The sequence below is a fragment of the Moschus berezovskii genome, chromosome 11 (genome assembly GCF_049115385.1).
Source record: "Moschus berezovskii isolate FMDL1 chromosome 11, NW_MosBer_1.0, whole genome shotgun sequence".
Lineage (NCBI taxonomy): Eukaryota > Metazoa > Chordata > Mammalia > Artiodactyla > Moschidae > Moschus > Moschus berezovskii.
Genome location: NC_142470.1, coordinates 79,001,609 through 79,028,851, shown reverse-complemented (window position 1 = coordinate 79,028,851; position 27,243 = coordinate 79,001,609). Strand labels below are relative to the sequence as shown.

General features: G+C 39.9%; 1 protein-coding gene across 5 annotated transcripts in view; it reads left to right on the top strand.

Annotated features, from left to right (window-relative positions):
• The first annotated feature begins 4,709 nt into the window (after positions 1 to 4,709).
• Positions 4,710 to 27,243, top strand: part of SOCS5 (suppressor of cytokine signaling 5) — a 118,852-nt gene continuing 96,318 nt past the window's right edge. The window contains exon 1 of one of the 5 annotated variants that reach the window (XM_055399414.2): positions 4,710 to 4,898. The gene's annotated coding sequence lies outside the window, so the exon portion shown is untranslated. Of the gene's footprint in view, positions 4,949 to 4,976; positions 5,235 to 5,338; positions 6,076 to 27,243 lie in introns of those variants that run through there. The other 4 variants (XM_055399415.2, XR_016038597.1, XM_055399413.2 and 1 more) reach the window with 4 other exon arrangements.

Genomic DNA, 27,243 nt, shown 5'->3' with positions numbered 1-27,243 from the left:
AAGTCATATAACTGGGGCTATGAAAGGTGGAGGAGTTTCCAGCTGGAGGGAAAGGCACTTTTCAGACAGAGATCATATACAAAGCACAGAAAGATGAAAATGTACAGCGTGCTTTATGTAGCAGGGAGCAGAGGAATCCAGGAGGGGAGGCTGGGGCCATGCTGTGAAAGATTTTCAGTGCTACTGTGTATGCCGTTGGGCAGTCTCTGAATGCAGAGGTTTGAAACAGTCAGCTCTGGGTTTTCAAGAGAATTAGAGTGGCAGATTGGTGGATGAATTGGATCATGAAGAAACTAGTTAGGAGGTTTTTTTTTTTTAAGAGTGATCATGCAAGCAAGATGTATCTGAATGATAATATTAGAAATGGAAAGGACTGATTACAAAATGTTTGTGTGAAATAGAATCACTTTTGGGGGAGGTTGAAAAGAGGGAAGAGTGAAGATTATTTTAAAAATTTTCTTGCTTATATGACTCGGTGGATGACGACTTCTTCAGCAGACTTCTTGAAGAATGCAGAAAAATGATTTGAAAAGGGAATTGGAGGAGATGGGGGTTTTCTTGTAGCTAAGATAAAGCTTTTAGTCCTATTTGATTTGAGGAGCCTGCCGGCCTCCTCTGTCTATGGGATTCTCCAGGAAAGAATATTGGAGTGGGTTGCCACGCCCTCCTCTAGGGTATTTTCCCAATCCAGGGATTGAATCCACATCTCTTCCGGCTCCTGCATTGGCACGTAGTTTCTTTTACCACTAGTGTCACCTTGGAAGCCCAGATATGTCAAGTAGATGGCTATAAATATGGGTCTAGAATTTGAAAGCAAGGTTGAAGTTAGAGACTAGACTTTGGAGTAATCAAAATATAAATTGTATTAAAATTTCTGCTGTGAAAGAGGCACAAGGGAACTTTTGGGGGTGATGTAAATGTTCTATTTCATGATTATGATAGTGATTACAAGGGTATACACGTCTCAAAACAGATCAAATGGTGCACTGTAAATGGGTTCATTTTATATAATCTTGAATTCCTTAAAAAAAAACTGCTAAAAATAAAAGTGAACTGCCTTGTATAACATACTGCTAAATTGTTTTTTAAAACTGTTAATTGTTTATAAGAAAGAAGGGAATGAGAAACTGTTCTACACACATCAGTTAAAAACAATTGATAGGCAGCAAGGAAAGCTTCCATTGTTTCACTGGTTCCAGAAGCCAGTGCCTGAGGTGCCAGTTTACGGGCCATTTGGGAGTCCTCCATTCAAAAACTTATTCCCTCCCCAAAACACCCTCTTTCATCCTCAGCCCACCCTTGTACCACCTGGGTTGACTTCCCTATTTGGAAGAGCTGAGATAATAAAGGTACTTGAAGAATACAATATGACTCACTGCTGAACAAGAAATCTTTCCATATTGATTAATTTCAGGCTTAGGGCCAGTTTGGCCTCCTTGTTTGGCACCATTCCCTCAGCATCACTTCTGAATTGTTCTTTCAATGTTCAGCTTAAAATTTACTTTGTTCAAAAAACCATGCTTAATTTGACAGGAGGAGGAGGTGTCTGATACCTGTATTCACCACCCAGTGTGAACACATCTACCATGAATATACAGTCACCAAATTTGTACATTTATGTTGGAATCTCAGTTCTGTCACTAAGTCTTTGAGATCTTGAAGAAAATAAGGATTATAAGAGGCACCTTGAAGGGTGGTGTGGATCAAGTCAGTTAGCATATGTGAAAATGCCAAGTATGGCATTGAGTAGGCACTCAATAAAAGGCAGATGCCTTGTCAAGCCTGACTATACTTTCTGAATTATTGAGTCTGTATTATAAGTTTCTTGAAAGTAAAAGCACTCTTCCCTGCACTCTGCACTCCCACCCTAACTAATACATCCTCCAGAGACATGGGTGAATGATGCTTAGAAAGCTGGCAGGTCAAGGATAAAGTTGAAAAAGATTTACACAATAAATATGTAGATGAGAAGAGATCATTCTGGGGACACAGAAAAAATGCAACTCCATTTAGAGGAGGTGGCAAAGGTCTTTCTTTACATTTCCTCTTTTCATTCATTTAAAATTTTATCTTGCCAAGAAGAGGGGACAGAAGGTTTCATCTTGATGAGTAGAGCTGCAGGACTGTGTGCCAATACACCTGGTATTGATTCATGCCAGCTGGGAGAGGAGCTTGGCTTCTCCATGTTTTACTACTGTGGTTTTCTGGGCTGGGCAGCTGGGTGCCTAATAATGATAAAAACCATAATAGTACTTCATAATTAAGCACTGCCCTTTGCCAGAACTTGGGTTTAATTACAGTGACTATGACGGAACTGGCAACTCTCACTCCCTGTTGGGGTGCAACACCCGAGGGCCTGGAAATAGAGTCAAGTGGCAACTGCAACCCTTCTCCTGCAGAGCCTCTCGTGGCAATTTACCCAGAGTGCTCTGGGTTTGAAGCTCCTCATCAGAAACAAACAGTACTTTTAAATTGCCCACATGTACTTGGCACTGTCAAGTAAAGTAGTGTTTATGATGCAGCTCCTGCCCCACATGGGACACAGCATCATGGAATCCCAGGTCTGGAAGGAACCAACAGAGGTAATCTCATTCATTTATTACCCTGCACCCTGCCAGGAGGCATCACAGCCTCTACACTCTAATAGATGAGCTCACTGACCTTCCATTCTGATTGGGCTCAAGATGCTTTTGTGGCAGCCTGCTTCAGGGGTCAGGAGATCTCAGCAGTTCATTTCAATATGCATTTTGTGAGTACCTATTCTGAGCCAAGACACTGTGGAGGCCCAAAGATATATAAAGTGTGACCCCTGCCCTCAATGTAGCTTATCTCCTAGCTAGGGGATTGGTATTGAGGCAAACCTAACAAAAAGATAGAGGGAAGTCCTCACAGATGAAAGGAAGTAAAACCGCTCCAGATGAAACAATCAGGGCCATCTTTTCTTTGAGAACAAGAAGGAAGGATGAGAAGATACTAAGCAGGGTGGGGAGGCTGGGGGAGCGGGATGGAGGGGGAGACTGAGGTGAAGAGCTGGGCAACAACTTTGGGAGGTTCTTGCATGTTTCTCTGTTTTTTGGTGGGAGATCTTTATAGTATGTATCACCCCCTAAATTATTAATTTTCTACTTTACTCATATACGCTTTATTTCACCCTATTCAGGAACTTTGTCAGTTTTGTTCACCACTATATCCTAAGCACCTCAAACAGTGGCTGGCACGTTGTAAAATGGTTAGTAAATACTGGGCTAATGAATAAATGGCCCAGGTGAGGCAACAGCTGTTGAAATTGAGAGGAAAACACAATTAGAAAAGATAATCAACAGGACAAAGCTCAAAGGGGTACAGAAGTGTTACAGCAAGGAGGGAGTAGCCTGGAGGATAGCTCCCAGGTTCTGGTTTGGTTAAGTGAATGAATGGTGATGTTATCAAAGACAAGAGGGAGGAGCAGGTTTTGTGGACTTCTTAGGGTATTTCAGTTTGTATGTGTCAAGATCAGATTTAAGTGGAGATAACCAAAAGATATCCATGGAGAAGGAAATGGCAACTCACTCCAGTTTTCTTGCCTGTAGAGTCCCAGGGATGGTGAAGCCTGGTCGGCTGCCATCTGTGGGGTCGCACAGAGTCGGACAGGACTGAAGCGACTTAGCAATAGCAGCTTAGCAACATCCAAAAGCACTAAGACAGGCGGATTGGAATCTCATTAAAGGTACACTCAGTCATCAGAATGGTTAGACCACCTTAGTGTGCAGCAGAATGATTCTGTACCTACTAAGGAGAGGACTAAGGATTAGATTCTGGGACTCTCTTAAAAAGCCAACACAATTAATTAGAAAGGTTAACTGAAAAGAAATACAATCTGAGATTTGGTCTTAGGGAAACTGGAGTGAGGTGAGGCCTTAGAAACTACTGTAAAAGAGATCACTTTATACAAGTGACCCTTGAACTCGATCATATGGATGTCACTGGTGGCCTTGAGAGGGGCACTTTTGGTGGATTAGTAAGGAACATAATTTAGTCTGTACTGGAAGCACGAATTGAAATACGGCTGAAAGCCAAACAGAGTCTCATAGTTTGTTTTATTTGGAGGTGTTGTAATACGACCATGGGTATGTGTAACACAAAAGTGACCGGTAAGTTTGTGAATGACAAGGTTTCTGTAAGTCCAGATGGCCTGTCCTGGAGTCAGACTGCCTCAACTATGCTTTCATCCTTTTAGCCATTTCTAGGGCCGGGGGGGGGCCCTTCCATCGAAACTGCAAGCGAAAAGTGGGAGACAACCCTCCATCCGATCTGAGTCATGTTTGTGACAGCTGGCAATAGGGATGGGATGACTTGAATTAAACGAAGTGCCTAGGTTCCCGTGGATCTTGGAATTTAGTAATAGGCTCCTTGCTGGAGGGAATTAGGGAGACTCATTCACATTTTCCAACAAGGAACTCACGCCTCCATTCAACATTTTTCCTTTCCTTTTCCCTAACAGAGTTGAAACCAGGGACAAAGCGTTCCTCCTACCACTAAAAGGCTGACCTTCGGCCCTCAAGCCCACCGCTGCTCCTTCTCAGACCACGTGACCCTGCTCAGACCCAGTGACTCGCCGCCGCCGACCCCTCCCCTTGGGCCCGCTTTACTCCGCCCCTCAAGTCCACGTGACCTCATATCTCCCATCTGACTGGCTCCTCCCTTTCCCCCCCCACCCGGGCCGGACCCGGCCGCCGTCGCAGCGGCCCGACTCCAAAATGGCAGCCGCGCACAGAGCGTACCCGAGCGGCCGGACCTCCCTGACTCCCGGGCCGCCCAACTCTCGCTCCCAGCCTCCCTCCTTCGGCCTTCACCTACACGCCTTCGGATTGGCCGCTAGGAATCCCGCCCCTCCACAGCCCCGCCTGCTATTGGTCACGGTAGGCTGCCCTTCAGAGAGGCGTGCCGCCGCCGCCCCCCGCCCCGGGAGGTATTTTCCATTCCGGTGGGGGCTGGGGGGTGGGGGGAGGGGTAAAGGGTGAAGAGGGGGTGGCGGCCCGGGAAAGGGGTGGGGGCCTGGAGGGGGCATCCGGCGGAGCTGGGGTCCCCGGGCTCCGTCCGGAGGAAGCGAGACTGCGCTCGCTCGGGCAGTCTCTGGGCGCCGGACGGGACCGGAGGGCTGGCCAGCGGACTCGCTCTCGGTGACTGCGCCGTCCGGGCCCGTCCTGCCTGGCCGCAGGTGCCCCTGGATGAAGCCGCCCCGCGCGCCCGGACCGGTGAGTGTCCCCGCGGCCGACCTGGCTGGTGAGCGCTCCCCGGCCCCCGCGCCGCCGTTAGCTGCCGCCTCTCCGGCCCCAGGTGCTCGCGCCGGGCGCAGTCCGTCTCCGGCCGGCGCCTCCACATCCCCGGCGGAGGCAGTGCCGGCCCTCCAGCCGGGAGGAGGACGGCGGGCGGAGGACGGCGGACCCGGGCCGCGAGCCGGGTGCAGACCGTGCGGCGCATAGTGGGAGCTTGCGCTTGGTAGGCTTTCGATGCATTTCGTTGAATTATTTTTCTGGTTGGAGGAATGTGGGGCGCCTGAGGGGAGAGGGATCGCTCCAGGCTAGTCGGAGGGCGTTCATGATCAGGATCGTGGCCAATCTCGGGGGTCACCAGAGACTCTGGGGCATTTGCGCGCGCTGCATGGAAGAGGGCACCCGTCAAGATACTGGGCTCTGAGGCTCCAATCCAGGGGGGTCCTCAAGGTCGACGAGAAGGTCCACCGGGAGATGAGCGAGGGAGCTGGGAAACTTGGATGGGGGAAGTGGCTGGAGCACCTCCGGAGTTTAACCCGAGGTGGAAAGGGATGCTCAGGCGGGCGCTGGAAGACCCTCTGCAACTACTTGGGGTCCTAAGATTCTTTGGTACTGGGATTTGGAGATTCAAGTAGCTGAGGCGAAGTGACTTTGTGGAGAGGGCGTTGTATTTAAAGAAGGATGCTCAGAAACAGTTTAAGCACTCATCTTGGCTTGGTTCTGAACTTTGAGAGGCTGGAGGATTGGAGTCATGAGGTGATTTTTGACATTTTCTTTCGGCATTCCAACCAAAAGGTGGACCTTGGCAGCTACCTTCCAAAATGTATGTATGCGTTCGACGGTGTTTTACCGGTTATTATTTTTGCTGGAAATTCTCAAACTGCACCTTGAAATTCACAAACTGCACCTCTTGTAGCAGCTTCTCCATCTGCTGAAGATCCCTCCTTCTGGTCTCTCCATCCATAGCAGTAGATTACTTCCTTCCAGTTTAACATTTAGACCGATGTGTGCTATTATTACAGTTTGCTAATGACTTTTATTCTATAAGATTAATAAGTAATTCATGGGCTTTCTTGCCCTTGTTTTTAATTGTTTCTTTACAAGGTCATATAAAATTGAACCATAAATTTTATAGAAGTTTAGAATATTTTAACTTTGTGAACTGGGAAGATGTTTGGTAGGCTAGCAGCTCTAGAAAGCAATAAGAAAATCAGGTTGATTTTTCTAACAGTTGGGAATTTTATTGTCTGAATCTTAGTTTAATAATCTTGTATTTGCATAACACTCTTGAAAATGAGTTAAGAGCATAGAAAATTCATACCAGGGTTAGTCCACAGAATCCACCTCTGTGGCAGCCCACAGAGGTTCTTCATATCACTTAGAAGAGGAAGCTAAGAATTTCACACCTAGATTTTTAATCTTTTCAAAACCATATATCTTACTGATTCATCACAATTTATAAAATAAAAGCTTTTTTTTAAGGGAGTATTTAAGCATAAGAAAATTTTGTAGATCATATTTTCACTTTAATGTAAAATGTCATTCATCTGTCAGAGAAAACATTTCTGCAAAAGATTGTTAATACATTCACTTGGCACCTTCTTAGTTATTGAATAAATAATAGAAAATTAAATTTTTTTCTCCCTATTGTCCTTGAATTTTACTATTTGTCCTTAGGGAGAATGTACTGGCACACAAAACAGTAGCCTAAAATATTGAAACCTAACACCTTTTAACATTATAATAGCTTCTACATTATTCACCTTCGGACTCATTTATGGCAAACTAGTGGTCAGAAAGGCTTTCTCCTCTTAGCTTTGTTTAGAATTGGCTATTCTCCCATTGTAAAAATAAGGAAAAATAATGCATAATGCTTGCAAAGTAATGGTAATAACTAAGCAGATTGAGAATAGGAAGCTTGGAAAAAAGATTTATGTGTATGAGTCACGTTTCTTTTAGAGCTGGAAGAGTTGAATTTGGATATTATTATTTTGCAGATCAGGAGACTGAGACTCAGACCAGTGGAAGGGTCTAAAATGCTAGCTAGTGATGAGCCACGATTGGTGGGCAGGTTTCTGGACTCTAGTGCAGGGTTTTTCTACTTTATCATGTTCACACTGTTTATTTCTAAAGCATTCTGGTGCCCACTATAAGTGGTTTTAGGATTATGGGTGATGTTGTTCCCTTCTAAGGATGGGGAAACTTGGGTTGACTACTATTATACGTGAAATGATATACAATAAGATGAGCTTTTATTGAAAATTTTAAAACAGTATGCAGCATTGTTAGTGCGAGTGCTGACATTTCCCTCTCATTGTCATCTAGATTGAAATATTAGGTGAACTTCTTAGAGTAGGCTGCTGCTGCTGCTGCTGCTGCGTCACTTCAGTCGCGTCCGACTCTGTGTGACCCCACAGACGGAAGCCCACCAGGCTCCCCCATCCCTGAGATTCTCCAGGCAAGAACACTGGAGTGGGTTACCATTTCCTTCTCCAATGTGTGAAAGTGAAAAGTGAAAGTGAAGTCGCTTAGTCCTGTCCAACCCTTAGCGACCTCACGGACTGCAGCCTACCAGGCTCCTCCATCCATGGGATTTTCTAGGCAAGAGTACTGGAGTGGCTTGCCATTGTAGTGTTCTATAATTTGTATGCTAAAACTTAATTGCTTAAAAATTTTCAGTTCAATAGGCTCAGATATTTTAAAAATAAATTAAACAAAAGTTATTATTTTAAATAAGTGTGGGGGTTTTGTTAAAATGGATTTCAGTACCTTTAAAAAGAACAGTAGTAGAATTGCATAATTATAAAAACATGATTTTGATCATAGTTGTAGTAAAGACTGGATTTGTATAATAACATCATGATCCCTGGCAAATTACGTTAACCATTGTGTACCTAAGTTTCCTCACATGTAAAGTGAGGTTAGTAAATATACCCCCTCATGGGGTATTGGTGAGGATTGAAAGTATAGAGTAAAGGTTCAACAAATATGAGATATCATTTGTAATGTTCATTAGGTATATATGAGCACTTAAATGTCCAATTGTTTACTTGCCATTAACGAAGTCACTTTGTGGCTACACAAATTTCCTAGATAAATGCATGATCAAATAACAGTCTGCTTTAAGGGACACTTAGAGCAAATGATGCCCTCCTTTATTTATTTATTTATTTTTAGTCATTAGTCTGCTCACCTTGGAACTTGAGTTAGATATATCTATCAAGTTAGAGTGACAAATTTCCTAGATAAATGCACGATCAGATAACAGTCTGCTTAAGGAACACTTAGAGCAAATGATGCCCTCCTTTATTTATTTATTTATTTTTAGTCATTAGTCTGCTCACCTTGGAACTTGAGTTAGATATATCTATCAAGTTAGAGTGAGTGTGGCTGTTCCGAATGTCACTGGGAGACCCTTGTAGAAGTTTCATTATTCTAGAATTAAAATGTTAACAATTGATTTGCAGATATTCTGCTGAAAATACAGTGCAGGCCTCCTTGTTAAACTTAGATGAGGAAACCAGGTCTCTGTAAGGTCTTTTACTATTTGCAACCCCCTTCTCCCAATGGAACCATGAGAAAATCATTGAACATTGTTTTCTATTAAGTGAATATTTTGATGATTTCATTAATTAAACGGTTAGGGTTTAGTGATAAAATTTGTTTAGCTCCAATTTTATAGCATTTAATTCTTTTTGATTTGCTGTAGCCCAGATCTCACTAGTCTCAAGAACATGTGGTTTAGCAAATGTGTTTTATGGTGACTGGTGGATTTTTTCTCCTAGACATTTTGGAGTTCGTCCTCATCAGGTTCTTCAGTTGATGTTATAGCAGCTTGTCTTCTGTTTGTTGTTGTTGTTTAGTCGCTAAGTCGTGTCTGACTCGTTGAGACCCTATGAACAGTAGTCGGCCAGGCTCCTCTGTCCATGGGATTTCCCAGGCAAGAATACTTGGGTGGGTTGCCATTTCCTTTTCCAAGGGATCTTCCCCACCCAGGGATCGAATCCGCGTCTCCTGCATTGGCAGTGGGTTCTTTACCACTGAGCCACCAGGGAAGCAGTCACACAGGAGCTTACTTTTTTTTAATACCTTTTTTTTTTTTACATTAATTTCAATTATTTTTTAAGTTATATCACATAATATTTTTAAATTGCCCTTATTTTTAGAATTTCATTGAATTGAACCTATTTTACACATTTGAGATTAAAATGAGAAATAAGTTGTAGCTCAAAAGCATTTTTATTATGCCAATACTTGATTTTGACTATTTTGTTTTAGATCTCAGGTAGGCATTCTTTTGGTGGTATTTCAGGTGATAAACACACGGGTCATCCCTTGGCTCTGAAGTAATGCTGACCAGCAGGGCTAAGAGTTACATGGAGTCACCAAAAATTTCCAGAGTCATTTTTTTTTCCTTTCATTGGTACATAATTTTACTGTTTGAGAGTGACCAACCCCTAGTCCTCTTTTGATAAATTATTATAATAAAGATTATGAAATTACTACAATTTGTTGGTCATTTTTGGCCTCATGACATACTTTTAGGAATTTCGTAGAACTAAGACAAACAGATCTTTTCTTCACATCTATTGTATAATCTAATTATGTGAATAAAATATTTAGTTAAATATGGTTTCAAAAGATATCATAAATACCATGCTATAATAAAAAAAAAACACAACAAACCATTCAGTTTTTCATTAAGTTGATTTTCTTCATTTATTTAAAAATAATGATGGTGTTGTGAATTGCCTGTTAGTCATATTGAAAATTCATGGGTATTTGGACTGAGTAGATACACACCATGCAAACTGCTTTTCTTAGCCTCAGTGTAGATGTTAGAGAGTGACAGGGAAAATATAAATCATTTGCCTTGCCCAACTTAATGAAATTTTCATCTGAGTTATCCAGCTATCCTACTTTTAAAGGGGGGAAAGGGCTTTTGTATCTGGTTAGAGCAGAAGTAATCTTGAAGGGTAACTGGCTGAGTTGGACTATTGGTGTTGGGTAAGTTTGCATCTGAGTAGTTTAACTGAAAGTTACCTGTCTTTAGTCTCCACCTGGTCTTCCCTGGTGGCTCAGTGGTAAAGAATCTGCCTGCAGTGCAGGAAACATGGGTTTGATTTCTGGGTCAGGAAGGTCCCCTGGAGAAGGAAATGGCAACCCACTCCAGTATTCTTGCCTGAAAAATCCCATGGACAGAGGAGCCTGGTGGTCTACAGTCCATGGGGTTGCAAAGAGTTGGACATGACTTAGCGGCTAAACAACAGCAACTCTCCATGCAGGTGACAAATTCTGATGAATGCTCTGAAGGAAACCATAGTGACAGGATTGCTTAATACATATAGGGAGAATATATGTCTGCAAGTTCACTAATAGTATACAAGCATTTTACTGGTTTACATGATGCTGGTTCACATCAAAATTAAATTTACCTTCCCTTTGGTGAGATGTCATACAGTTACTGTATCTTTATCAAAGCTAATTAGAAGAAGCAGTGATGAAAATAATTTTGAAACAGTTATTTTTGAAATGGGTTTATCTGCTCTGGGATTGTCTTCAAATAATAACTTCCTTATTTTATTGGAAAACTACAGAGCTTCCCTTGTGGTTCAGATGGTAAAGAATCTTCCTGAAAGGCAGGACACTGGGGAGGTGGAGTTTGATCACTGCGTCGGGAAGATCCCCTGGAGAAGGGGAATGGCTGCCCATTCTAGTATTCTAGCCTGGAGAATTCTGTGGACAGAGGAGCCTGGTGGAGCTACAGTCCATGGAGTCACAAAGAGCTCAACATGACTGAGCGACTAAGCATGCATGCATGCATACAGGAATAATATCCAGTCTTTCTATTCTGAGCCAAAGTCTTCAGTTAGAGGTGGTGATTAAGTATTCATATGTGGTATTTCAAGCAATTGAAAAGGATAGAAGCTTATTTAAATTATATATATACACAGGCTTAAAATGGAACGTGAAAGATAAAATGATGGAATGAAAATGATTTGGGAACTGAACTTCAGGCCTGCATATGTGGCAGGTAGTCAAAGGAAGAAAGTTAAGAATTAGAGGTTGGATAGAGAATGTTGAATAAAACTGGGCTTTGGTAGGAGTTTAGCCCTAGCATTGATCCTAGGTTCTATGTATTAGGTGTGTCTTTGTATCAGGAAAACTGCTGAAGGATAAGCTTATAAACATTAAATATAACCTGTTGGGAGAAATCCAAGTACTTTAAGAGTTAAAATATGCGTGTAGTCAAAGGGGAGCTAATTTATCTAATTATTTATTTAGTCTTTGACCTTGGTTATTAACATGGGAAGTAGGCCATCCTTATTACTCTTCAGATGATTGGTGCTGGGACTAATTTTATTTAACATTTTTATAAATGGCTTAAAGACATACTGGCATTGAAAGTTGCCAGATTTGCAGCTGACTCCGTGTGTCGTTCCAAGCAGTTAAAAGCCAAGCCAACAAGAAGAAGCTACTGGAACATCCTTCAATGAGTTTTTGTGTGGCAGAGAACAAGATAATGCATTTAGGAGAGATAGTCCAAATTATATTTATAGCCTGAGCTGTGACCCAGGAAGGGGATCCAAAAGTCATGGCGATAACTTCCTTGAAGGCGTTTACTATAGTTACTGCTTGGCCACAAAGTCCAAGGAGGAACATGTTGAGTGTTGTGGGGCCAGGTTCTGAAAACAAGAATGTTGTTGTACATGAAAATAATTACACGAGGGGTTACCATTTTTACTATTATGCTCCAGGCCAAGAGATTTGCCATCGTGCTTTGGTTTAATTCTGTTTTAACAGTTTTGAAATGTAGGTAGCATTCAGTTTTATCAAAGAGGAAGTTTGGTTCAGAGAAGTTAAATAACTTTCTCAAGTTGGCCAGTATGTGGTAGAATTGGGACTGAGGCCCTGGTATTTTTTTATTGTTAAAGACTCTGATGCTGGGAAGGATTGGGGGCGGGAGGAGAAGGGGACGACAGAGAATGAGATGGCTGGATGGCATCACCAACTCGATGGACATGAGTTTGAGTGAACTCCGGGAGTTGGTGATGGACAGGGAGGCCTGGCGTGCTGTGATTCATGGGGTCACAAAGAGTCAGACACGACTGAGCGACTGAACTGAACTGAATCCTAAACATTTCCTGATATATTAGGGGGCAGCTCTTCAAACTTGCATCATTTAGGGTTTATGGAATGTGGTTGTACTCCTTTGCTGTGGCAGCTTTGGATGTCATTACCAGAAGAGACAGTGTCTAGATATTTTGAGAGGACTTAAGATGTTCCTTAAATTATTGAATTTTAAGGAAAACTAGGGATGTTTTGGGTTTCTTAGGCGGCTCAGTAGTAAAGAATCCACCTGCCAAGCAGGAGACAGCGGTTCAATCCCTGGGTCGGAAAGATCTCCTGGAGAAGGAAATGGCAACCCACTCCAGTATTCTTGCTTGGGAAATCCCATAGACAGAGGAGCCTGGCAGGCTACTGTCCATGAAGTCGCAAAGAGTTGGGCATGACTTAGCAACTAAACAACAAAAACAAAAAGAATGTATTGTATAGTTTTAGTGCTGGCTGGCCATAAAATGTTTCTCCTGTTGACTTTATAACATGCTGGATTATCAATGGGCATTACTAAGGGAAACATTAACAAATAGTTTTTGGGTGGAAGAGACACCAGCGTAGGAGTCCAGAGACCTGGGTTCTCCTAGTGGTCTGAAAGAGGGGTGTGAAAACATTTGGGTAACATTGAAACAGGCATTAATTTTCCTGCAATGGAAGTAGGAGAAGGCTTGAACTGTGTTTTAAGAGATGAGAAGGTGAAGAGAGAAATTGTAGTTTCTTTAAATGTGAGTTACAGTGTAAGAAAATATTTTTTATTTCACTTATAAGGATGACATCTATCGTGTATAAACTGTTACGCGTATTTTGTATTAATTGATTTTGGCACCCTCAAAAAATGAGGTTCTGAGAACCAAGTGAGTAAGTAAATGTGAAAGTACTTTGTAAAATTTTAACTGTTCTATCAGTAAAAGTGATAGAGGAATACTGATTCTTTTGAAAAGGATGCTGTGAAAACTTTAAGTAGGAAGAGAAAAGTACAGGAGGAGAAACAGCAGAAGTGGTGAAGGAAGATGCTCAAGATGAAAGAAAGGAAGTGAATGAATGTGAAGAAGATTGAGCCGTAGTTCTCTTTGTGCCAGTTGATCAAAAGGAGAGTAATGCATCTGTTAACTGAGGACTTTTTCACCGTAACTTATCATAAGGAAGTAGCTCAGCAGGTAGTCTGCATTGACCATGTTAATAGGGCTATGAAAATAGGCTAATTGAGAGTTGACTGTGTTGTCTGTTTCTCTGCTTCTATATAGGTTAGGCTAATGGCTTTAAATTGTATAAGGGTGCTCATAAAAACAAAATAAGCTGGACTGAGTTATTGTTTATTCTAGATTATTAAAAATAAAAGGCATAGTGTGTTTAAGGAAAAGGGTGAAGTTTAGTCTGTCAGAATAAGTGCAAAAGAAAATTAGGGAATCAGACTAGAACCAACATAGAATGGGAACAAAATGCAATAGTACAAGTTAGGGTTTTTGTTTTCTTTTATAGATGAGGAAGTGATAAAAAAATAGTTTGGTCTTTTAAAAACAGTTATAGGTGTAATAAAGAGAGCAGCCTAGAGGAGCAGGTAATGGAGACATTTATTCACCAGTAATGCTGCCCTAGTAGCTCAGTGGTAAAGAATCCACCTGCAGTGCAGGATCAAACTTGATCCTGGGTTGGGGAGATCCCCTGAAGAAGGAAATGCCAACCCACTCCTGAGCCTGGCAGGCTATACAGTCTGTGGGACCACAGGAGTCAGACCCGACTTAGCAACTAAACAACCAACAACAATACATCCAGTAGAGTGAGTGAATGAGGTATTTTCTCTGGCCTCTGGTAGGCAAGTCACAGTCAAAGATGCCATATAAGGCTCTATAATTCTCATTCAGGAATGAGATTATGATGGTCTGAATTAAGGAATTTGTAGTAGGGATAGAGAGTCCCTTGTACTGCAAGGAGATCCAACCAGTCCATTCTAAAGGAGATCAATCCTGGGTGTTCATTGGAGGGACTGATGCTTAAAGCTGAAACTGCAATACTTTGGCCACCTCATGCGACGAGTTGACTCACTGGAAAAGACTCTGATGCTGGGAAAGGTTGGGGGCGGGAGGAGAAGGGGACGACAGAGAATGAGATTGCTGGGTGGCATCACCGACTCTATGGACATGAGTTTGAGTGAACTCCGGGAGTTGGTGATGGACAGGGAGACCTGGCGTGCTGTGATTCATGGGGTCGCAGAGAGTCGGACACGACTGAGCGGCTGAACTGAACTGAACTGAGTAGGGATAGAAACAAGAGCATTGATTTCAGTGATCCATAGGAGTTTTAACTCCTCCAGACTTGGTTTGTGTTTGAAGTTTAAGGAAGTGTCTGAGGTTCCTGACTTGGCGGTAGAATAATATGTGCAAGTTAGAGAAGGGAAGCTGAGTTTGCTTTCAGATAAGTAGTTATGCTCTTCAGATAGGTAATAAGTGATCAGTTGGAAATAATGGGCCTAGCTCAGGAGCATGGTCAGGTTTATAGATATGATTTGGAGGGTATAAAGTTTGTAGTTGAAAGTTTTGAAATTAGAAAAGTAATGACCATAATTCCTAAATAATAATGCATGCAGAACAAAAAGTAACTGCCATTGTTAACACTATGCTCAAAAATATAGACATTTAAAAATATTTGTTTGAAATTTCGCCCACCTCTAGTCAAACACCCACCACGTAGCCTTACAAAGAATACATAGAAATATTTACTGCCAGCAAGCCAGAAATATTTTAGTGTCCTTGAAATAGTGTACCACATCCTGTCTGGCCATCCAGCATAACAGGGAATTCATAGACAAATGCACTTCCTTATTCTTCACTTTAGTCTCTTTTTGGAATCCTGTTTGCTTCCTTGAGCTGGCGGGGTTGTCTGAACAGATACTGAAGCCCAAAGGCTTTTTTTACCTTTAAAATCTCGCCCAGAGCAGCTCTAATTAACCATCTTACCTGTTTCCTACTTTTCCAGTCCTATGGAGCTCAAGGCTCTGGCAATAGAATGGCACTCTTAAGAGGGAAAAGTAAAAACAGCACAAGAGAAAGAGCCTTGAAGAGGACTATTATCTTTTCAGTTCTCCCCCAAGGTTCTACTCTCTAATCCAGGGGATGGAGTTGGTGAGTCATTAAGAAGAGATGTCCAAATTCAGTAAAATAAATACATCTATTAGGAGCTAGGTCTTCAAGTGCTGAGGGAATTTGGAAAGAATCTAAGGTGGTTTAGTACTTAGTGGAAAAGATGAGTTTTTGGTTCAGTTTTAAAGGAGGTAGCAAGACAAGGCTGTGCAGCAAAAAGTAAGAATAACACTATTAAAGAGCTAGGGAAAACAGTATGTACCAAGAAGGTAGAACTTTAAGAAAAGCAAAGGAACTGGTGAACAGGATTCTTTATCTAAAATGCACAGTTTTGGATGTGGTTCATGAGAAAATAGTGTTAAATGACTGAAAACTAAAATTTGGAGTTAGTACTCCTTAAAGTACATAAGTAGAAAGTTGAATGTGAACAGAGGGGCATTATAACATGATTTAAATAGCAATTAAACAATTATGTATGATGACAACTGTTATATATAAGTTATGATGTAGTTATGATGTAATTATGATGTATGTGGCAGTGATTAATTTATATACCATCCAGATTCCTTATATTTTCTTTTTGTTTTTGTATTATGTACTTCTGTACCGGTAGTTCTCAAACTTTCCTGGGCATAAAAATTATATCAAGCTCTTGTTTGAAATATAGATTCATCCTGATACATGTAACAGTGTGATACATGTAATAGTAATTCCTTTCAGTTAGCTGATCAGTGTTTCATTGGATGGATATACTGTGGTTTATTATTATGGAAGAAAGCGTTGTTGCAGTTTTCAACTGTTATGAGGAAAACTGCTTTGAACATACCCATACAGGCTTTCTGTGACACATGTATTCCTTACTTTTGGAATACCTAGAAGTGGAATTGCTAGGTGTATGGGATAGGTGTGTTTAACATGAGAAACTAACAGAACAGTTTCCAAGGTGGGTTTCCCAATTTATACTACTACCAGCAGCAGTCCCTCATCCTCTTTTTAAGGGAACAGTTTGGGTACAATTGATAGTCTTCCTTAAGTGTTTGATAGACCTCATCAGTGAATCCATCTGGACCTGGGAGTTTTCTTTGTAGAAAGGTTCTTAATTAAGGATTTGATTTTTAAAGGGATAGGTCTAAGACTCTTCAGATTTTCTATATCTTTTGGTGTCTGTTTTGGTAATTTGTGTCTTTTGCGGAATTTGCTTCATCTAACTTGTCAAATTTATCAGCTTGAAAAATAAATTACACATTTTATGAAACCATATTTTCTTTTAATGTAAGATATGTACTGGTGTTCTCTCTTTCATTCCTGGTTATTGGATTTATTTTCTTTTCCCTCCTGATTACTCTAGCTAGGGGGTATCAGTCCTTTGCAATAATCAACTTTTGGTTTTGTTGATTTGCTCTGTGATTTATCTGTTTTCTATTTCATGATTTAAATTTTTTTTATCTTTTGCTAACTCCTTACTTCCTCTATGCTTTGGTTTTGGTTTGCTCGACATTTTCTAGCTTTTAAAGTGAAAACTTAAATCATTGATTTTTAATTTTTTGAAAAATGATTGACATTTAAAGCCATAAATTTTCATTACCATTACATTCAAAATAGTTCCTAATTTCTCTTATAATTTTTCTTTGACCCGTGGGTTGTTTCAAAGAGTTTTGTCAAATAATTTCCCAATATTTGGAATTTTTCAGCTATTTTGTTACTATGTTTATATTTAATGCCATTATGATTATAGAACAAACTTAATAATTCCAGGCAACTCAGGCTTTTTTATTACTTTATGGCCCAACAGATGGTATATTTTGGTGAATGTTCAATGTGTATTTGAGAAGAATGTGTATTCTCCTATTGCTGTGTGGAATATTCTCTAAATGTCAATTAGGTTAGCTTGGTCTTTGTAATCTTCTTAAATTTTTACCAGTTTTTTGCCTGCTTGTTCTATCAGTTACTGAGAGCAGAGCTGAGGTTTTCACCTACAATTTTGGACTTCTCTGCTTCTCTTTTCAGTTCTATCAGATTTTGTTTCGTGTTTCAAGCATTGTTACAGCACTCTTAGGTGCATACATATTTAGGATTGTCAAGCCTTGTTAATGAATTGGCCTCCATGTCATCATGAAATGTCCTTTTTTATTCCTGGTAGTTTCCCTTGTTCTGAAGTTTCTGTGTTCTTTTGATTAATGGTATATTTACCATTGTTGCATGGTATATTTTTTTCCATCCTTTTAAAAGCTTTTAACCTATCTGTATCATTATATTCAAAGTAGGTTTCTTGTAAACAGTTTGTAGTTGCATCTAACTTTTAAAATCCAGTCTGATAATGTCTCTTTTAATTTGGTGTGTTTATTTTTTGCAATCTCTTATACAGGGTTCAGGTTACCATTTTTCTAAATTCCATATATATGCGTTAATACACAGTATTGATGTTCTTCTTTCTGGCTTACTTCACTGTATAATTGGCTCCAATTTCATCCACCTCATTAAAACTGATTCAAATGCATTCTTTTTGATGGCTGAGAAATACTCCATTGTGTATATGTACCAAAGCTTTCTTATCCATTCATCTGCAGATGGACATCTAGGTTGCTTCCATGTCCTGTATAAGAGACTGCAAAAGAGACATAGGCATTTAGAACAGTCTTTGGGACTCTGTGGGAGAGGGTGAAGGTGGAATGATTGGGGAGAATGGAATTGTAGCATGTATATTATCATAAGTGACCAGTCCAGGTTCGACGCATAAATTTTCCTCTGTTCATTTCTTTGCATTTGTGCTTTTTTAATAAAATTCTTTTTTAGAAATTAAAAAAAAAAAATTTTGGTGTGTTTAGACCAGGAGTTGGTGAAGTTTGGCTGTCAGATCAAACTCTGCTACCTGTTTATGTAAATAAAGTTTTATTGGAACATAATCACGCTCATTCATTTACCCATTGCTTGGAGTTGCTGTTGTGCTATGGGTGGCAAGGTTAGGTAGTTGGGACAGAGACCGAAGCATATTTTCTGCTTCTTCATAGAGAAAGATTGCCAACAACTACCTTAGACCGTTTACACTGAATGTAATTATTGATAAGGCTGGATTAAAATGGATCATGTACTATTTGTTTACTATTCATTCTTTTTTTTCCTTGATGTCCTTGTCTTCGTTTGGATGGGTTATTTTTTATGGTTCCGTTTTATTTTTTCTATTGGTTTATAACATTTTCCTTAAAATTTTTTAGTGGTAGCCCTTATACTTAAGGACTGCCATCAAATAGTATCATGCCACTTCATAAGTAAGAATCATACGTAATATTACACTTCCAGCTTCTCCTTCCCATCTTTTGTGCATTTTTGTTATACATTTTGATATGTGTGCTTTAACCCTGTTGCTGTTTTTTTTGCTTTTTTTAGGCAGTTGTACCTTTTAGAACATTATAGATGAGAAAAATGTCTTTCATATTTCTCTCATTTTAATCATTTCTTTATGTGGATTTGAGTTTGTATCTAGTGTTTTCCTTTTGTTTGAAAAACTTTGTTACATTTCCTTTAGTGCAACATTCTCTCTTTCCCTCTCTCCTCTGACTTCCTCTCATTTTGCCTTCAGTTTTGGAAGTTATTGTTAGTATTAATAGTTACAGAATTCTAGGCTTTTAGGATTTTCCCCTCTTTTAGTACCTTAAAGATGTTATTTTCCTATCCTCTCATTTGGATAATTTCTGATAGGAATTCTGTGGTGATTTTTATGTTTGTTTCCCTATATGTAGTGTATGTTTTCCGTTTGGCTGGTTTTATGATTTTTCTCTTTATCACTGGTTTTCAGCAACTTGATTATGATGTTCCTTGGTGTGGTTTTGTGTTTATTCTTGCAGTTTATTGAACTTTTAGACCTGTGGGTATATTGTTTTCACCATGTTTGTAAAATTTTTAGCCATCTAACTTCAGATTTTTAAGTTCCCAAGTATTTCTTTTCTCCTAAGACTGCAGTCCTACATATGTTCATTTAGCCACTTAATATTCACAGGATCACTGAAGCTCTTTTCATTTTTCTTCCAATCGTTTTTCTTTTTTTCATTGTAAAAGGTTTATGTTAACCAGTCTTCAAGGACACAGATTTTTAAAAATTCTCCTTTGTCTAACATACTGATATACCCATCCAGTTAAATTCTTCTGTCAGATATACTTTACTTTAAATATAATTCTAGAATTACCATTGATCTTTTAAAAATAATTTCCACTTTTCTGTTAAGGTTTTTGTTTTTATTATGTCTGTGTTTTCCTTTAAGCCTTTGAACTCTTTTCTAATAGCTATTGTGAAGTCCTTTTATTAAAATTCTCTTTATCCCTGCCACTCCTGGATCCTGATTATAGATGACCGTTTCTTATTTTTTCATACATTTGGTAATTTCTTATGGGATTATAGTGTTGAATATTTGTTTTTTTCTATTTTCCTTTTTTGAGTATTAAGTTTAATTCTGGCAGGCAGTTACTTTGTGGATCAGCTTGATCTTTTGAATTTTGTTTTTTTGGGTTTTGGTTTTGGGCAGTTCTAGAATAGCTTTTAGTTTAGGGCTAGTTTGGGCCCATTACTGAGGCATGTTCCTTCTTGTGTCTCACTTGATTGCCTTATGTGTTCATCAAGGTTTATTCATCCTAGCTGGTGGAAATGGAATGATCCTGGCCCTGTGTGAACTCTGGGAGTTGTTGCTGCTAAGTCACTTCAGTCGTGTCCGACTCTGTGTGACCCCATAGGCTCCGCTGTCCCTGGGATTCTCCAGGCAAGAACACTGGAGTGGGTTGCCATTTCCTTCTCCAATGTGTGAAAGTGAAAAGTGAAAGTAAAGTCGCTCAGTCGTGTCCGACCCCTAGCGACCCCACGGACTGCAGCCTACCAGGCTCCTCCATCCATGGGATTTTCTAGGCAAGAGTACTGGAGTGGCTTGCCATTGCCTTCTCCGCTGGGAGTTGTTAGAGCTCCCTAATATTTGTTTTTTTCTTAGAAGTTTTCCTCTGAGAGTCTCATAGATTTGCATAACACACATATGCATATTAGTGTTTAGCCAGAAACTCAGAGGCCTCTTCTGTAGATTGTTGAGGGTTTCTGTTTAGTTTCTAGCTTTATGACCATATGCCGTGCAAATCCTACCCATCTTAGACTCCATAAATTCTGAGCTCTGTGACCTTAACTTGGTGAGACTGTTGACTCTGTTTGGGTTCCCCCTCCTTTTGTTGTTGTTCCAAACAGAAAACTAGGGCAGTTTTTGGGTTGACCTCATTTGTTTCCCTTCTTTCAGAGGTCATATTTCCATACTGCCTGTTACCTAGTGTCTGAAAATAGTTGATTTATGTTTTGTCTAGTTGTCTGCTTGTTTGTGTCAGGAGGACAATTCCGGACTTTGTTGGTCCCTTTTGCCTTCATCTGTGAAGGATATTTATGCTGGATGTAGAATTTTAAATTGGCAGCTTTTTTTTTTTTCTTGTAGCATTATAAAACCATCATTTCATTACCCCCTTAAGTTGTCTCTGATAAGTTAGTGGTCATTCTTACTATTGTTCATTTGATGTAATATGTCTTTTTCCCCCTCCTCTGGCTGCTTTAAAGATTTTCTCTTTATCTTTGGTTTTCAGCTATTTTATTTACTCTAGGACTAGCTCGGCCCTAATACCAAGGCATGGCCTTTCTGAGATCCCTACCAAATGCATGTGACATTCATTGAGGTCCCCCCTCTCCAGCTGCCAGGAATTTGAATGTCTCCCAGGTTCAGCGCGTGCGCCATAGCTGTTTTCCCTAGATTTTGTTGTTTGGCCTCATGGAGTCTTGCCTTGTGCATATTCAGCTTAGTCTTGGCAAAGAATTAGGAGATCTCTCTACAGGATTTTGAAATATTTTCTCACCACAACTCCCTTCTTTCTTGTATTTTCTTTAAATTCCAGTGACTTCAGTAGCCTCAAACATGAAGTTCTATTTTTTCAACTCAGTGAGATCTCTGTTCTTTGGAGGTTTCCCTTACCACGTACATACAGAAAACCAGGGTGTTCATGAGTCTTTGTTTCCCTCCTCTGAAGAATCGCAGTCTGATGCTGCCTGTTGTCCAACATCTGAAAATAATACTTAATATGTATTGCTCAGTTTGATGGTTTTTCACAGCAGGAGGTCTAGCCCTGTATCAGTTATTCCATCATAACTGGAAATGGAAATGTAAAATTTCATTTTGATTTTTCTTTTTAAAAACTTTTTTGGTGTGTGGCTTTTGGAATCTTAGTACACTGCAGGGGTCAAACTCAGGCCCTTAGCAGTGAAAGTGCAGAGTTCTCACCACTGGACTACCAGGGAATTCCCTAAAAACCTTTGTAACTTTTGCTGCAGCGTATCATCATATTTTAATTTTCAAGCCATACTGAGAGCTATAAAGAAGAAAGTTCAAAAGAAAGGAAGAAAGCTTAATATCCCAAAAGGAGGTTACCATGGTTACCTTTAATCATTTCAGATATCTTATTGCAAATATGCACATGGAAAAATAATTTTTAAGGTAGATTTATGCAATTCATACTATTTTTAATTAAAAGCACTTTAATTAACAAGGGTAAATTTATTAAGCAGAAGCAACAGTGGAAGAATGGCTCAGCCACAGCTAAATACTTATTTACTACAAGAGATACTTCATAAAAGATTTTTCTCTAAGGTTATGAAATAAGATAATGGGAGAAACCCCAAGAGGTTAGAGTCATTACATCATAGTCAGCATGCTTCAATAGGTCTCTCATATTAAAAAAAAAAAAATCAAGTGTTGGCAAATACTTGCTGTTTTAGGAGCGTGAATTGATACAAGTTTCTAAATGGCTATATTAGCCCAAGCTTCTGTAACAAATACTATAAACTTATGGTATTATGAATAACAGGTGACTTATAAACAACAGAGTTTATTTCTTACAGTTTTGAAGTCTTGAAGTTCAGGATTGGGTGCTAGCACGGCTGGGTTCTGGTGATGCCCTTTTCAGAGTTGCAGACTGCAGACTTCCTGTATCTTTACATGGAAGAAACAGAGCTAACTAGCTCTTTGACTGCTGCTTATAGGGTACTAATCCCATTCTTGAGGGCTCCATCCTTGTGATCTAATTACCTCCCAAAGGCTCCACTTCCGAATATGATCACACTGGGTATTAGATTTCAATATATGAATTTTGGGGAGACACAAACATTCAGTTGATTACAGTGGCAGTTTGGCAATATATATCCTTTGCCCCCGATTCCATTTCTAGCAGTTTATTCTAATGAAATATGAGATGTATATGTATATATGAGTGTGTGCATTATTCATTTCCATGTTATTTATAAAGTTTAAAAATTAGAAGCCTCTTAAATGATTAAATTATGCTACAGCCACATAACCAAATACCATAAAACCATTGTAAATTACATTTAAATTTGTTTTTAACATACTTAAAAGGAAAAATTGCAGGTGACAAAAATCATGAACTCTAAGATATTTAAGTATAAGAAAATATTGAAAATATAGTAAATTAAAAAACTAAGATACTTTTGAGTTTCTTATAAAGGAAATAGTTATCTAAAAGAATATAAAATCCTAACTTTAAGCAGTTAAGTTATAGGTTATTTTCCAATTATCTCTTATTTAATATTTTTCACATTTTTCTACAAGAAGCATGTGCTATGTTCACTTATACAAAAAACTTAATTTTTAAAATTCTGATAAAATGAATGGGAGGATAAGGGCAGAAGGATTTAAGTGATTGTAGTTTTTCTCATCTTAATCATGCCTGTTTTCCACTTTTGCACATACTTTAACTTGAGCTTTATCAGTATAGATTTAGTGAAACATTTATTTATTCTTACATTATATGTATAATATATATCCTAGCTTTTTCTATTTTAAGGCAGTCTCCCATGTTTCATAGTTTAAAATTGTGGGTTTCTATCAAGCACTGCTTTGTACACTTGAAGAGATTAATACCACTTTCTTTCCTCCTTTTTTTTTTTTAATTTTTGTCTTGCTTTCTCAGCCACCTGTTATTGTGCATCTCCTTGCAGATGTGGATACCCTTATGGTATAAAAAAGAAGTTATACTCTTTACTTTTCTCAATAAAATACTCCATTTGCTCTCTCAGTCCTGGCATCTTAAAGTGTATGGACCTGGTTCTCTTTAGGAACTCACTCTAGTGGCTCAGCTTCACATTTTTTGCTATATATAGAACATGCTAGAAATCCAGTGGAGAAAGTTAATATACCAAAGAAGAGACAAAGGAATGTTGTGGTTAATGAATAAAGAACTAGACATGTCTTCCAGGGAGGTACCATTTATATCAGACCCCAGAGAATGACCTTAACTTGGACAGTCTGGTGTCTATTCCGTAGCAGTTGCAGATCCAGAAACTTATTTTGGTCAGGGGAATTGATTTCATGCTACGCAAAGTTACTGAAGACTCCTGTGGGAAACAAGCAAATTATTTCTTAATAGTATCAAGCCATAATAGTTTGATAGCTCACATCTTCACTGTTGGACTGCCTCTGCCAATGGGATGTGAACAGTTCAGTTCAGTCGCTCAGTCGTGTCCGACTCTCCGCGACCCCATGAATCACAGCACGCCAAGCCTCCCTGTCCATCACCAACTCCCGGAGTTCACTCAAACTCATGTCCACAGAGTCGGTGATGCCATCCAGCCATCTCATTCTCCGTCGTCCCCTTCTCCTCCCGCCCCCAACCTTTCCCAGCATCAGAGTCTTTTCCAGTGAGTCAACTCGCCGCATGAGGTGGCCAAAGTATTGCGGTTTCAGCTTTAGCATCAGTCCCTCCAATGAACACCCAGGATTGATCTCCTTTAGAATGGACTGGTTGGATCTCCTTGCAGTATAAGGGACTCTCAAGAGTCTTCTCCAACACCGCAGTTCAAAAGCATCGATTCTTCGGCGATCAGCTTTCTTCACAGTCCAACTCTCACATCCATACATGACCACGGGAAAAACCATAGCCTTGACTAGACGGACCTTGGTTGGCAAAGTAATGTCTCTGCTTTTTAATATACTATCAAGGTTGGTCATAACTTTCCTTCCAAGGAGCAAGCGTCTTTTAATTTCATGGCTGCAGGGTCCAGCTAATCAGACTGTGTTTTCATGAAGGCTCAAGGCAGTACATTCTTCTTTGATTACCTTATTTTTAGACTTTGTGAAAGACTGTATAGCTGTGGGCAAATTTTTAAATCTCTGAAGTCTCAGTTGTCTCATCATTAAAATTGTGATATTAACTAGCTACTTCCCAGACTTGTTGTGAGAGCTAAATAAGGTAATCCAGGTACTGCAGTGCCTACTAGAGAGTTGCTATTCAGTAATTGTTCAGATGATTTGTTGTCTTTGACTTCTAGATTTGAGGTCTGGGAGTTAAAGACAGGCACTCTTTATCTTTTCTTGCTCCCTGCAGGCATTGATAGGAGAAGGTCACTCCAGTACTCTTGCCTGGGAAATCCCATGGACAGAGGAGCCTGGTAGGCTGCAGTCCATGGGGTCAATAAGAGTTGGACACGACTGAACGACTTCACTTTCACTTTTCACTTTCATACATTGGAGAAGGAAATGGCAACCCATTCCAGTGTTCCTGCCTGGAGAATCCCAGGGATGGGGAAGCCTAGTAGGCTGCCGTCTGTGGGGTCACACAGAGTCGGACACGACTGAAGTGACTTAGCAGCAGCAGCAGGCATTGATAGGAACTCTACTCGGCTAGGTGGTGGTGAGGTACTAACACTATTTAATTTCTAAGAATATTGTTCTGAGTGATAAAGTTAATTCAACTTATTGAAGAACTGTGATGAATTTTTGCATAAGTTATGTTTTACTGTGAGATCTAACCATTTTCATATTTAAAAAAAAATTATTTTATTTATTTATTTTTGGCTATGCTGAGTCTTTGTTGCTGCACGGGCTTTCTCTAGTTGCAGAGAGCAGGGGCTACTCTCTGGCTGTGGTATGCAGACTTCTCATTGCAATGGCTTCTCTTGTTGTGGAGCACAGGCTCTAGGGCACATGGCCTTCAGTGGGTGAAGGCATATGGGCTCAATTGTTGTGGCTTCTGGGCTTTAGAACACAGGCTCTGTCGATGTGACACAAGGGCTTAGTTGCTTCCATATCATGTGGGATTTTCCTGGATCAGAGATTGAACCCATGTCTTCTGCATTAGCAGGTGGATTCTTTACCACTGAGCCATCAGGGAAGCCCCCATTTTAATATTTTGAGACTAAGGTAAGAATCATTCTTTTAAAGAATTCAATAGTGTTTTTTTTTCTAATTTGACATTTCTAAACAGCTTGGTATTTCTTGTAAAACAAGTCCAGGTAACAGATTTAATAAACTGTTTTTACTTGGTGCTGACAACTTAGTAAGATTCATACTCTCTAGTTAATATTTCTAGTTTGTGACATTTGTAGATTATAATGTTGGACTTGATCCCATTTCCATTCCTTCAGATAAGCTTACTGAGACCCCGAGAACAAACCTGAAACTAAGTCACACTAAGGTGATGCATCATAGTGGGTCTCTGGGACTGTGAGGTGCTGGTGCAGCTGGGTCCAAGACAGTGCAGCCCTTGATGAGTTTGTACTCTGGAGGAGACAAGGAGAGCATCTAGCTCCTTCCTTTAGGTGTCAGCATCCTTTCTTTCACATGGTTGTGAGGAGGTGTTACTGAATGCAAGCAGGGAGCTTGCGGTATCTGCCTAAGTAGCAGACATCCTAAGTAGGTCCCTTCTAGAAGGAGCCCCTGCTTGCCCCTCCTTCTTGCTTAGCCAAATCCAAATCACAGTGAATGAACAAATGTCCTTTTTGTGTCAGGTACCATGAGTTTGAGTGTACTCGGGGAGTTGGTGATGGACAGGGAGGCCTGGCGTGCTGTGATTCATGGGGTCGCGGAGAGTCGGACACGACTGAGCGACTGAACTGACTGACTGACTGACTGACCATGTCTACTCCCTGGGCACTGTGGAATGGCTGGGACTTAACCCCGGAGTTTTAATGGCGGGCTAAGACAAGCCTCTGGACTCCAGCACACTCTTTTTTTTGCCATACCCCTGTCCTCCCTACACCAGATGAATTTTTTCTTCTCTTCTGAATTACCATTTGACTTATATAGAAGACTTGTTAAAGATTGTTCTGACGTCTGTTTAGATGTTATTCTTTAATTGTTCTACATAGTACTTGCTTACTTACAGTCCTGGTGTTTTATTACCTCACAGGTGTGTATTGTATCCTCAGCTAAATCCTTGAGGATCTGTGCCATTTTGATCTCTTTTCTGTGACCCTTAGGGCTTGGACTATTTTAAACATTCAGTAAATTGTTGATCAGTGGGTAAATATGTTATCAATTTTTTAATTACACCAAAATTTACATTTTAACATAGCTTCAACTCGAGAAAGATCTGTATTTGCTACTTAAAGCTTGTATCCTTGGAAGAGTTATGATTGAAAAGAGTTACAAAAGTGCTGTTATCATTTGGAAGAAATTGAGTGCTATCACAGATAACTATAATGCTTTAAGAACTAGGAAAAGTTACGGGTGGTGAGGTTGGTTACTTATTTGAGTAAATGACTTATGGTCATCTGTTTGTGATTTTGCTTTTTACAATCATAACCAAAGGTCTAATTTTATGGCACCCATCACATATATATCATTATAGAGAATAGCTGTCTTGAATTATAATCCTCTGTGTTTTAGTAGATTGATTAGCTCTGGGTTTATTTCTTGAGAAGGAGAAAAAAAATTATTTCATGACTCCTTAGGATGGTACAGAGTTATGACAGTCTTGGTATGTGGTCTCCGTTG